This window comes from Anas platyrhynchos, chromosome 14, assembly GCF_047663525.1.
Source record: "Anas platyrhynchos isolate ZD024472 breed Pekin duck chromosome 14, IASCAAS_PekinDuck_T2T, whole genome shotgun sequence".
NCBI classification, from domain to species: domain Eukaryota; kingdom Metazoa; phylum Chordata; class Aves; order Anseriformes; family Anatidae; genus Anas; species Anas platyrhynchos.
Window position 1 is genome coordinate 22,459,670 of NC_092600.1, and position 12,784 is coordinate 22,472,453.

General features: G+C 40.2%; 1 pseudogene; it reads right to left on the reverse strand.

Annotated features, from left to right (window-relative positions):
• Positions 1 to 382: 382 nt before the first annotated feature.
• LOC139998695 (kinesin-like protein KIF27) overlaps positions 383 to 12,784 on the reverse strand; it is a 40,657-nt pseudogene continuing 28,255 nt past the window's right edge.

A 12,784-nucleotide genomic window follows, 5' to 3' on the forward strand; every position in this document is an offset into this window, starting at 1 on the left:
TCAGTTCCCCTACACTCTCCTACACTCTGCTCCCCTACCCTCCCCTACATTCTGCTCCCCTACCCTCTTCTTCACTCAGTTCCCCTACACTCCCCTACACACACCTCCCCTACCTTCCCCTTCACTCTGTTCCCCTACACTCCCCTTCCCTACACTCCCCTCCACTCTCCTCTCCTACACTCCCCTATACTCTCCTCCCCTACGCTCCCCTACACTCTCCTCACCAAACAATCCCCTCCCCTACACTACCCTACACTACCATACACTACCCTACACTCCACTACACTCTGCTCCCCTGCCCTCCCCTGCCCTCCCGTGCCCTCCCCTGCCCTTCCCTCCCCTCCCATTCTCGTTTTTACCCTTCCCTCCCCTCCCTCCCGTTCTCTTCATTCCCTCCCCTTCCCTCCCGTCTTCTCCTTTCTTCTTCTCCTCTCTTCTCCTTTCTTTCACAAATTGCAATGGAGAACAGGGAGAAGCATCACTTCCAGTCACTTCCGTCGTTCTCGTAGCTTGTGTCACTGCCTGATTCGTGGCAATCCATCAGCAGTATCCAGAAGCGTTCCAGCTGCTGTGCTACTAGGTGAGCAGCAGTCTCCAAGGGGCAATCACGGACTTCTTGCTGTGGCTCGGACACGGCACTTTCAAGTCCACCCTGGCTTGGCCATGTCCTCTTGCTACGTCCCCACCTACATTACAGTTCTGTTTAGAAGCCGAAGCACGGTGCTGAAGTAGTTCCACTCCTTCCATTTGCAATGATTGAGTTTATCTAGCCAAGTGGTTTCTGTCCATAGAACACAAGAAAGAGGTTTTGCTTAGAAACAACGCAAGGAGGACTTCTTTTCCACATGGGCAAGGAATAGTCACGCTTTTCTAATGGAGACTCTAGTGGAAGAGAGAATGACAGATCATTCCGAGAGCTTTGAAATATCCCTTGGGGATGCTTAGTGCAGAGGACCAGAGGAAAGCTGTCCAAAGGACACCAGAGAATCACTCTGAATTACTTCCTCACAGACACATGTCCTTACTATGTCTGATATGGCTTCATGTCTGATATGGCTTCAGCTGGTTTCAGGGTTCTTGTTCACCTAAAACCTAAATTCGGAGTTGTAAATGAAGATGGAAAGATTGACAAATGTATAAATCACTGATGGGGAAAAAAAAAAAAAGAAAAAAAAGTGCTTTGAGAACTTTGGCCATTAGCCCTGGAAAGCATCAAAGTACTGTCCTCTGAAGCAAATGCCTTCTTCTCTTGACACCTAAAGAGGTAAATCAATCCAATGTTGTAACATTAGAAAAGCAAACACTAAACACAAGCAAAGGAGAAGAACACAAGTAAGCAATTGCAATGCCTATGGGGCTATTGCAGGGTTAGGCAAAGAACTATTGTACCATGAAATCTTGGGATAGAAGAAATATTATGTGCATTTTTTACTGTTTCATTTGTTGAGCTAATTTAGAAGTGGATATAAAATTGTTTTCTTTTTTTTTTTTTCCTCTTGAGTTCACTCCTTTTTATAGGATTTCATAATAGAATAGATATATACTAAAAAAAAAAAAAAAAAAAAAAAAAGATTCCAAGCAGGTAATCATATTCACAATTATTTTTTCAATCCAGAAACAATAGCAAGGATGAGCTGAAAAGTATTTCTATGCCATTAGAGTGTCAAGGTGTGTCCCATACGTTAGTAACAGTCAGAGGATTCATTTTGGAGAACAAAAGATATCTTGAAAGAAGTAAAGACAGAAGTAAATATGTATGCATGTACATCTCTCTCTCTCTACAGAAACCTAAGAAACTCGTATGCAGGTTAGCTTCTTGTGCTCTCTTCTCAAAGTTCTAGTGAATACAGCATCAGTGTGTGTTCCAAACATTACCCTCAGTCCAGCACGGATACACACGAGAGGTCAGTCTGCAGGTTGTGCAGGCCAAGAAACTGCTCTGGCTTGATGGGAAGAGGCAAGGCAGAAGTTGCTGTCAGAGAAAAGATGCTGTCAAAGCGTGTCACGTCCATGCTAGAGCCTCTCTCCCACCATCTAGCTCTACTGCATCTAGATGCATCTATACTAGAGCGTCGCTACTTAGCCAGTCTGGGGGATCTTAGGAGCTTTCTGAAGACCCAGAGGAGGGGCTCTTTGTCCTTTCTGTTTTAACAGCCAGTGAAAACTCTTAGCGTTTGACACAGAGTGGCTGAAAAACACAAAGTGGACTTGCAATCTTCACAGCTTCGAAGCAAGTGGAGATTGTGGAGGTTGTGGAGTAACCAAGGAAACTGTTGATCTAGAAGCAGCCTACAGATTGTGTTTAGCCAGGGCCTTGTATTGCCCTTCTGGCTGATCTGCCAGCAATTCAAGAAAGTCTCCCTGGCAAGCCAGCCCTGGAGTCACCCAAAACTTGGTGAAACCCATGAGATTAGAAAGGAGACAGTTGCACTCCATAAACTGCAGGTTTCTGTGCTTTTTGATTGCTTGCTTGCTTGCTTGTTTTCCAGGCTGAATTGGATTAGCTGGACAAGTTGGCAGCTGCCTACAGACAAATACCTTATCAGGAGTCTAAACTACGGGATTGCTCTAACTGAGAACAATGAATTGGACTTGACGTTCTTAGGAAGTCTTTCCAGCTACGCTTTCTACCACTACAGAAATGCACCTGATTCTTTCACAAAGCTTACGCGTGCTGACTGCAAATAGTCCTCATCATTCTCCATTGCCTTCCTCATCTCCATTCTCTTTTGGCCCGTGAAGCTTTTCCGAGCAGAGATGAAGAGCAGCTCTAATACGCAGTCTGGGATTCTGCAAAGGAAAAGAAGAATCCTCCTGAAAACTCTTTGCAACCTCACCCACCATCCCCAAAGCAAAGAAGAGCAAAAGAACACCGCTTGATCACAGCAAGCATCAACTCGAGCATAGGTCTCCTGCAAGTGTAGCGGGGTTCAACAGCTGCCGAACAAGCTTAAGGAGCACACCCAGAATCAAGTCCATCAAACCGTGTCTTCAAACAGGTGCTTGAAAGAGTTAGGTTTTCTTAGGCGTGAGGAATGAAAAAGAAAGCAAGAACTGACAACTTACCAGCACACAGTTTCCCTCGAGCTTGCTTGGCTTCATTCCGCACCTGAGGCTGGGCTCCCAAGCAGGATTGAGCAGCATTGTGCAGAAATGCCAAAGCCTCCCCAGCTGTGCTGGATCTTCAGCCCGAAGGGCTTTGGCTCTGTTGCCTCCTCAGCAACATGGGCAATTGCCCAGGCAAGCCGGAGTCCAGCAGCTTGACTCAGGAAGCACAGCCCCCCCTTGCCACCGCTTGCCACTCACACCAGGAGCCCCCGCGGTGGTGGCAGCCGTTGCGCGGCGCTTGGTGCAGTGCGGTGCGTTGCGGGCAGAGGGCTGCGGGCTCCTTCTCCTCGGGGGCGGCTCTGCCATGGGGCGTCCGCCACGGGGCTGCTGAGGCGGCGGGGGGCTCCATGGGGGAGCGGAGGGCGACGTGCGCTGGGGCTGGGATGGGCCTGGGGCTGGGGCACCGCGCCGCCGCCGCCATGCCAAGCAGCACTCCTGGCATCTGTGCTGCAGAGCCAGCCAGTGTGATGCCTTGGCGTTTGTGACTTCACAGAATCACAGAATGTCTACGTTGGAAGAGACCTCAAGACCATCGAGTGCCAAACAAAGGCAACTCTGCATTTCCTTCTTAAACACCCGGTTTCTTCAGAAAAACAAAACAAAACAAAACAAAACAAAACAAAAACAAAACAAAAAACACAGAACTTCATCCCTCACACGGGATTCCCGAAGTGAGCCTGCAGGGGCTGCCAAAGGCAGCAGCTCCTCAAGCACTGCTCCCACATGGCTCCCTACCACGGGCTCCATCCATCCCCCAGGAGCAAACTTGGTCAAACTAAGCCCCTTTGGAGATATTGGATGGCAGGCCTTACCAAATGCCGGACAAAGGAGAAGATCTAACCCATTTCGGAAACCAATATTTGCAACAACATCTTACAGTTTGGTGCAAGCAACTAGAACAAATCAATGTTTTAGGCACTAGACCTTTTATTTGCCTCCCAAGGGGAAGGATGCACTTTAATCAATATTAGTTGCTGTATGTGTGTAAATGAGGCAGGAGGAATTGAGACTGAGCACGAAAACATTTGGGGAAAGACTACGGTAATAAGGTGATTAGTCTAAGGTGATTACATAAGGTAATTCAAGATGACACCTCCTGGGGTTTTCGAGAATTATGCAACAAAATCACCTTTTTGGTTACCCAACTTTTCTTGGCTTAAGCAATCGTTTAGAGGAATCCTGATCTTCTTTTTAAGAGTAGTAGTCTTGACTTGTGTAGTGGTACAATGTGCATTTTGGTGCTGTATGAAGGACTAGATTATGATACCTGGAAGTGTAACTGAAACAAGCACCAAGTCAAAACTGGTAAGAATTTAATGAAAACTTTTAATCAAGAAGGATTGTAATAAGCCAAAGAATTTGCTTAGGCTCAAGAAAAGGGGGGACTTGAGACAGGGAACAAGATAAAGACTGGTGATTCCTAGGTCTGAGCTAGCACCATTGTATGTTAAGGACCCGAAAGACAAGGAAGTAAAAGACTGTGTCTTTTACTTTCCGCTGGCTCTTTGCTTGTAATACAAGCTTCACCATTCTAACTTGCAATTTAGGCAATCTTAAAACAACTGAACCATGACAGTAAAATATGAAATTCTTCGTATTTTCAAAAGTAGTCTGCAATTTCAGTAGCAGAACACACAAAACATAGTCTTTGAATGTGACTTTAATGTACACAGGGATTTTTGTTATTTTTAAAGCTCATCACTTTTTTATTGCATTGTATTATGCCCCAAAATATATTCAGAGGAAAGATAACTAAAGGTAATTATACAAAAATACTGAGCGCTTCTTACAAACGTTACAAACATATGGATTTGAAAAAGTTAGAAATTCACAGGGACATTCATCCTTCTACATTTCGCTACAGTTTGGCTGCGATGGATGTTTCCTCACAGCAAAACATGTCCTGGACTACATGCTTCTTTGTGTATTAGACACAGAATAATCTTCCCCATGCTCATTTACAGTCCAACCTGTGCAATATTCATGTTCACACCGTCACAGCATACTTTCGAGTAATGAACCTCTAGGCTTATTATCCTGCCTGGAGAGCTAAACCTCAATTCACTCTGGTAGCAACAGATGCATATGTGACCAGCATCTACGTGTTACAAAGACATGGCACTACCTCAAGTGTGACGAAATAGAACCATCAGTTAAGAGGAAGAATGAGTCACACTGAGCCTTAAGATGAAACACGGGGCCAAGAAGGCTGCACTGTGCGTGTGAAGTGGTGGTGGTGGCAGTGTGAGGTGTAAGACAACCAAGATAATGACAATGATTAAACCATTTTTGCTTCTACACTAGAACTACTTCATTTTAAGTTTGAGTTGTGGTTAGTAGGACCTGGAACAATCAAAAAAACTTTTCATAGTTGTTTGTTGGTCCTTTTTTTTTTTTTTTTTTTTTTTTGGTCAAAGCATAGATCACATTAGGAAGCTTATCTTCTTACTACAAATATCTAGGTCTTTTAACCTTAATAAAGAATGATTTTAGTTAACTGGAAGTATGGACCTCCTCATTGACAATCTTCCAAGAAATAACTTCTATGAAATCAAGTGCTGGCAGCAAAATCAAGTTGATTGTTTAAAATACTGGCATCTAAAAGCATAGCATATTACACATTTGTTAATTATAATGCCATTCAGAGTCTTTCAGATCATAAAATACCGTTTTCTCAACCACAACAGTGTGAGACTGTAGCTTCTGAAATTATGCTCGAATCCACAGAAAACCAAACACGAATTTAGAACAGTGTTATACCACTGCCTCTATTACAAACTGATGTTGTCTCTCCTTTGCAAGTGTGGGGAGATGTAGTACCTTCCTGGATAAGAGTTAGTTCAGTAAAAATATGAGTTTTATGTCTATCTGATATACTTCTGTCTGTTTGCTACCCCTCAAATGATCTACTGACAAACACAAAAGCATTTTAAGATCATGTACTTACATTTAGTAGGTGCCATTAGTTGATGGGGTGACTCTCCAAAAAAGCCCTTCAATTTCTTCTTCAGCTCTCTGCTGGTTTTCTCTAGAATAAAAGAAGTCTTTTTCCAGTTGCTGGACTTTTACTTCATACTCTTTCAAGGTTTCTGCAATACCTTCACCATCTTGTTCTAGGGCAAGTAAAACTAGTATGAGAATCAAATCTTCACTTCACTTCTCTGTGCCAAAATCAAGATGCCCAGCTAGAGAATGTCCTGTATTTTGCTGACACTCTGCTTTCATGGTGTACATTTAAACTAGTATGACAGAGGAGCAAAAAGCCCATGCCAACCCCAATTCTCCATTTTAATAGGAGCATTTAGAGGATAAAGATCAAGGGGATTGCTATCTTTCACCTTTCCAATGTCAACAAATTGAATATAAAAATGTGACAATTCTGACCGTTTTTTAAAAATGGTCAGCTTTTTTCTTTTATACAAGCACCTTGTGTCTGTTCATCAGCTTCCTACACGACATCAGAATTAGTAACAGCCAAAATGTTATCTTTCTACCTCATATCTTCTTTTTTCTTTCATATGAAACACAGTATTTCTCAACAGTGACTAAAGATAATATCTGCTGTACAATTCCCCTTGGAAAACAAACAAGCACCCTTGAAATGATGCAGTATCAACTGTAGTTTTTTCTCATGTTCTCTGTGTTGTAGCATCAGCTGCCTGTCACACTGCAACTTGATGTGCTCAAGTGCAGATTCCAATTCACGTTTTATATTTTCCTGGTCTATGACCTTCATCTCCTGTTCTTCAGTCTGCAGTTGTAATTTACGTTCAGACTCTCGCAGGCCAACAATCTAAGACAATCTAATACACTTCTATCAAACCATTTCAACAAATGCTTTTACAGTTCTGCTTAATAGATGAATGGATACAAAAGCAATTGTCTGTATAAGCTGTAAGCTTATACTGGAAACAGATTTGCCTGCTGACACGAGTTCACACTTCAGAATTGAGCTCTGTAGATTTTGATCACATGGACTAGTGGATTTTTTAATGCCCTGTGCAGAACTTAAACTGATACAAGAGTTTTTTTCCTGTTTCTGGAAAACTGCCAATTTGTGTACCACAGACAACTTGTTCACAAAATCACCCAAGGTTCACCCATGGGCAAAGAGAGACACCAAGTCCTAATGCATTTCTTTTTTATGTTTCCAGGTGTCATTACGATTCTTCAGTATATGGTGGTAAGCGCTTGTTTGCAGAAAGATTTTATAATGGATTTGGAAAAAAGAAATACTATCCTGAGGTTAATAAAGACTGCAGGTGGGAAGAATTTCGATACGACACCACTGTTTAAATATGTTGCTACTTGAGAAGTTAGCAGCATAAAGCAGTGGAAAGGAGCAAGGAAATTTCCAGAGTTGCAACACCTTTTAAGCTAATGACACCAAAACAAGATACAAACAAGTAATAGAAAAGCATCCTTTTTTATGTTGATGTCAAGATGCAAAATATCCAAATTAACAACAGATGTGAGTAACCTAAGCAGGCTTTCAAGGAAAGTGGATTAAATTGACTTTACTTCTTGACACTATTTCATTTAACTATTTAGTGCAATAACAGGTAATAGGATAAAATATTGATCATTAGCCAAAGCAAACCTTGTTAAAGTATTTGAAGAGGATAGCTCTGAGCTCATCAGCAGACAAGGAAACTAGTTTTCCTATTGCATTATCCTCACTCTGTGAAAGGATCTGTGAAGAGGATCTAAGCAAGTACTGGCGACTCTGAATACTTTCATTCTTGTAATTAATAGCAGCCTCCAGGGCTTCAATTCCTTCTTCCAGCTGCAAAAGGACATGTTCTTCCTACACAGAAACACAGGAGTGAGATTGTAAAAAAAGTACAAAACAAACCTTTGTGTGCATAAGACATTAACTTCATTCTCAAAGGTGAATCTAAATTGAAGAGCAAGACTAACTAGTAGTAGTACAGAGAATGGAATGGGAAAAATAAGAGGAAGAGTACAAATCTAGAACCTGCTTGGAGCAAGCAGGAAATGTCTTGATATCCCTTCCACAGACCAGAGTTCAAACAAATGGTTCATCACCACAAAAGCCTACATTCTATTCTTCCTCCATTTTCCCCTCCCCACAATTTGATGACTTCTATTACTTTTTCAGTTGAACTAGTTTTCTAATTAGCGATTAATGAACCAATCAGATCTGTAAGCAGTTTGGTGACCATTATCTGTGCAGGAAGGTGGCAGAAATTCATGCCCTGAAGTATTGCAGAAGATTCTGTGGAGTGAAGCAAATAGGATTCTTTCTGGCATGCTATCAGCTCAGTAATAGGCCCCAACTGCTGCTTCTCAAGACCTAAAACAAATCTGTGTATTTTACATCAATTTATTCAATCTTCAACTTAATTATACTGATCAATTCAAGTGTGTAACATCCACAATATGGCTTATTTTCATTGTAACTATATGGAGGCCTTCAGGTGAGGTTTGGTCTTTCACAAAAGCCTATGAAAAAAAAAATCAAGGGACATCACTATTAGAGTACTTCACCTTGTTCTATGTCCTGATAGGAAAATAGCTGCCTAAGATAAATTGATGGACATCCTGTTTCATTATTTCTAATTATAGAATTGTTAGGCCAGCGACATTTGTCCGGACTCTAGCTAAAGTAAGTAAGTTCCTCTGAAAGTATATGTTGTTCACTGTTATGGAAGTAGTGCCATTATAGCAGTATTTTCATGTCGGCTGTTAACAAAAACACCCAACCTCAGTTCCTTGATTCTCTACTGTCTAATACTGGGAGACATTTTAGGTCATGATTGGAATACTTTATTATACAACATTGCCTAAAACTTTGATGTATCTCAGAGATAGTTACTTACTTCAGCTGACAACACTTTTCAGTTACCCTCTTTCAGTTTCTCATCCACACTATTTCTTCTTCTGAGTAGCTGATCCCTTTCCTTCTGAAGAACCTGAATTTTTTCCAGAATGTCTGTCTTATCTTCAGTAGTGCTGTCCTGAAGCTGCATACCTTTATCACACAATTCCTGGTCCAGCATACTTAAGCGAGTAGACAATTTCATACTATCTTTGTTTAAAGCCTTTAAAAAAAGAAAAAAAAGAGAGAGAGAGAGAGAAAGAAATAAGAGGAAGAATGAAAGAAACCGTAAATATAAAACTCCTTCCCCATAAACATGTACATGAGACTGTCGCATCCTAAAGTGGAAGACCTGTCTACTTCTTGTAAAGGGATGCCATTTAGGCTAAGTAGACAGCTACCATAAAATTTACTATTTAATCAAAAGATGAAAGAAAACAAAGAAAAGCAATGTGCAGTTTTCTACATATCTTACATGAGTTAGTCATTACGGTGACAATGACATTTCAATTTCTGTTTCTCAGTAGCCAAAGTAAATAATACAGAATGTTTCTCTGCCATGTTCTCTACTTTGCAGGCATTGAGCAATTTTTTAGATATCGTTATTTAATGTGCTGCAATAACAGAACTTTGGAAGTCAGATTTTGTTTTGTTGTTAGAATTTCGGGGATATCATGTAAATAAAGGTTATTACATTCTATTATTCATGTTTAAAATGTTCATTTGATCAAGCCACACAATAATGTAATGGCAGCGCTAGAGATACAAGTCGCATGGCTTAAACCTCTTCTGTTATCCGGCTGCCCTCCTCCCATAGTCTTTTCAGGCAGCTCTACAATTGTGTTAAATTTCTTTCTTTCTTTCTTTTTTTTTTTTCTTAAATCACCTGGCTAGATCTCAGTTTCTTGATTTCTAGGAGGCTCTTCTCTTGCAATAATGCTTCTTTTTTAGCTACAATGGCTTCTCTTTTCTTTAAATCTTCTTCTAGTTCCGCTAACTGTTGGTGCTGTTGAAGAATTCTTTCCATTTCTTCATCCAGCCATTTCTTTTGCTCTTCTAACTTCTACAATTTAAACAGAGATCCAGAGAGCATTAACGAGGACTATTTGGGTCAGAATTTTATGACTATGTTTTTCCTCTTTTAGAGTAACTGATAAAACGTGAGAAATCAACATTTCAATTCTTAACATTAAGTGATCAACAGAATCCTGATTCAGGATAATACAGAAATAGGACTGACTTAAGGAGAGGCTCAGCAATGTTATATTACTACATCTTATGCAAACAATTTTATCAGATGCTTTTAAGGAAATGTATTATTTTCCTAAAAACAGTTATAGAAATAGATGTCATATATAGAATGACAACAACTAAGTTTGAAAGGTACCACAAGAAATCAGCTAGCCCATCCTCATTGCATGATTCTTGCCCAAGACCAAGATTTGTGGAAAAACACATCGTGATGAGAAACTGCGATGCTGAAAGAAAGAAAAAATGGGAGTTCTGATCCTGCTAGCAGAGTCTATTATAAGTCTCTTCTGAAGCAATGGTTTATCAGTGGGCATATTGCTGGTATGGCTAAGAAGTTGCTTTTATTTCGTTTTTTAAATTGATTTTCACCTCTAAAGACTTTGGTTAACTCATGAAACTCTCATGTTCCAATGTCTAGTTCTGAAATCATGCAGGTAGCACTGTTGCACAGGAAACCTACTATTCTAACACTGTCATGAACAACCAAAACCATAGCCGTCTGTCATATTTGTCAGATGGGAAAAGAAATAAACAAACAAACCGTGCAACATTTATAACAGAGCTCATCAGAATCACCTTCAAGCCTACCAGACAACCAAACTCGTTGAATTTCCAGCTATCTGAATTACTACCTTTGACAAGTCATAGAAAAAACAAAGACATTACAGCCCTCTCCTTTCGTTCATTCAAAACCAGTTAAAGAGCTTCTTGACTTGTCTCAGTTTTTGCTACAAAAAAAAAAAAAAAAAAAAAAAAAAAATTAAAAAAAAAACAGGGGAGGGAGGATGGAATACTCTTCTTCCAAACGCTTTACAAAGATGACACGGGGTGAATAAAGACACCTTTCTTTTCAGTGTCCACACAGATTTGGAATAGATTAGCTACCTCTGATTTCTGTAAAGTCCACACCGAGTTATTTTTCTTCTTTTTAAATGCAGCAATCTCTCTGTCTTTAAGAATCTTCTGTTGCTGTTCCATCTTAAGCTGAAGTTCCTCTAAACAAAAACAAACAAACAAAACTTTCTTTCTGCCTCAGTCAGTGTGTTTTTCAAACACATTTAATGACAGAATGTACACAATCATGAAATCAGAAATATTGAACTAATTTACATGCAAAATTGCAACTCAGGGCTAGACATCACATAATAACATTCAAAAAAATAGCTGAAGAGAAAGGAAGAATGAAGATTTCTGTGAAAATACTTATACACAATTTCTTCAGTGTCAAGTAAGCAATTACTTAAAAGGACAAAATCTGGTAGTATAGTACATTGCCTTTGGGAAAACAAAGGTCAAACTGGTTGATCTTATTCTTTGTCATAAGGAAACAGAAAGAATCCTACTTTAATTTGTAGCTGGTCCCGCTGAAGCTCTGCTTCTAGTTGCTTCTTTTTTTTCACTCTCCTCACGCAGTCTTTTCTCTAGCAGGGTCTGCTGATGCTTCATCTGAGCCACGTTCTGTTCAAGTTCTATTGCTCGTTTTTCACTTTGGTTAGATAGAGAAGCCAGATTCTTAGTGTCTTGCTTCTTCTTCTGTAAGGCCTGAATGTTCATGGAAAATTTCAGCTTAACAACAGGAAAACTTAAAACTAAAACCCGACTCAGGTTAATTCTCTATTTCACTGAGTTAGGACAGTGAGCAAGACTTGCTACATTTTGCCACAACAATCACACATTATCTCTAAGGTCTCTGAGCCTTCGTAAAATCATCAAAGACAGAACTATCTAACTACTTAGTTGTTAAATAGTAGTGGGTATAACTGTGTGAAGGTTCTCATTGGCTACTTCAATCCAACTAGCTTCAATTGTGTGAAGCTGGTGAGAGTTTCACAAGCAGAGTGTACGGATTTCAAAGGTGATGCTGAGACAGGAATTTGCAAATCCTAATGGTCATATTGGAAATACCTGCACTTTCAGCTTAGCTGCATCCATCTTCTTTCGGAACTCTCTTTGCAGCTTGGCTTTCTCAGCTCCTTATTCTCCAGCTCCTGAAGCTGCTTTTGAGTTTCGGCCAGTTCCATTTTGGCCTGCTCGGATTCTTGCTCTGGTTTAGTTATCTTCAAAGAATATTGCCTGCTTACACACTCTGCATCCTTACCTTAAAGACATCATATCCAAATAGTTTTAAAACAGCAAGCTAATAATTTGCAATGTATCACTTAAACCTGTAATTGAATCGTTACTTACTTCATCCTGATTAAACCAAAAATTTCTGAGACATTTTCCAAACCTAAACAAACAGCTCCCTTATAACACTGAAATATAGATGAACAAAGGAATCTTAAATCTGAACTCTTCATAAATCATCTGATGTCACCAAAAAAAGTAACACCTGAGTGCCACATCAAGTGAAAATTTTCTGCCTACTGCAGTCCTTGACAAAATAGCTTGCCTGTATTATTATGTTTTTTGTTGTTTGTTTGTATGTTTGTTTGTTTGTTCCCCAGAAGAATATGCTACATATTTCTCAGCTTTCAACTTGGTAATCAGCAAAAAACTCTCGATTGTGTTTCTACTGATTTGCCCTGTTCGGGCAATCTGATTTGCTCTGTTTGGGATTCCGTAAGTACTGTTACTGGGGGC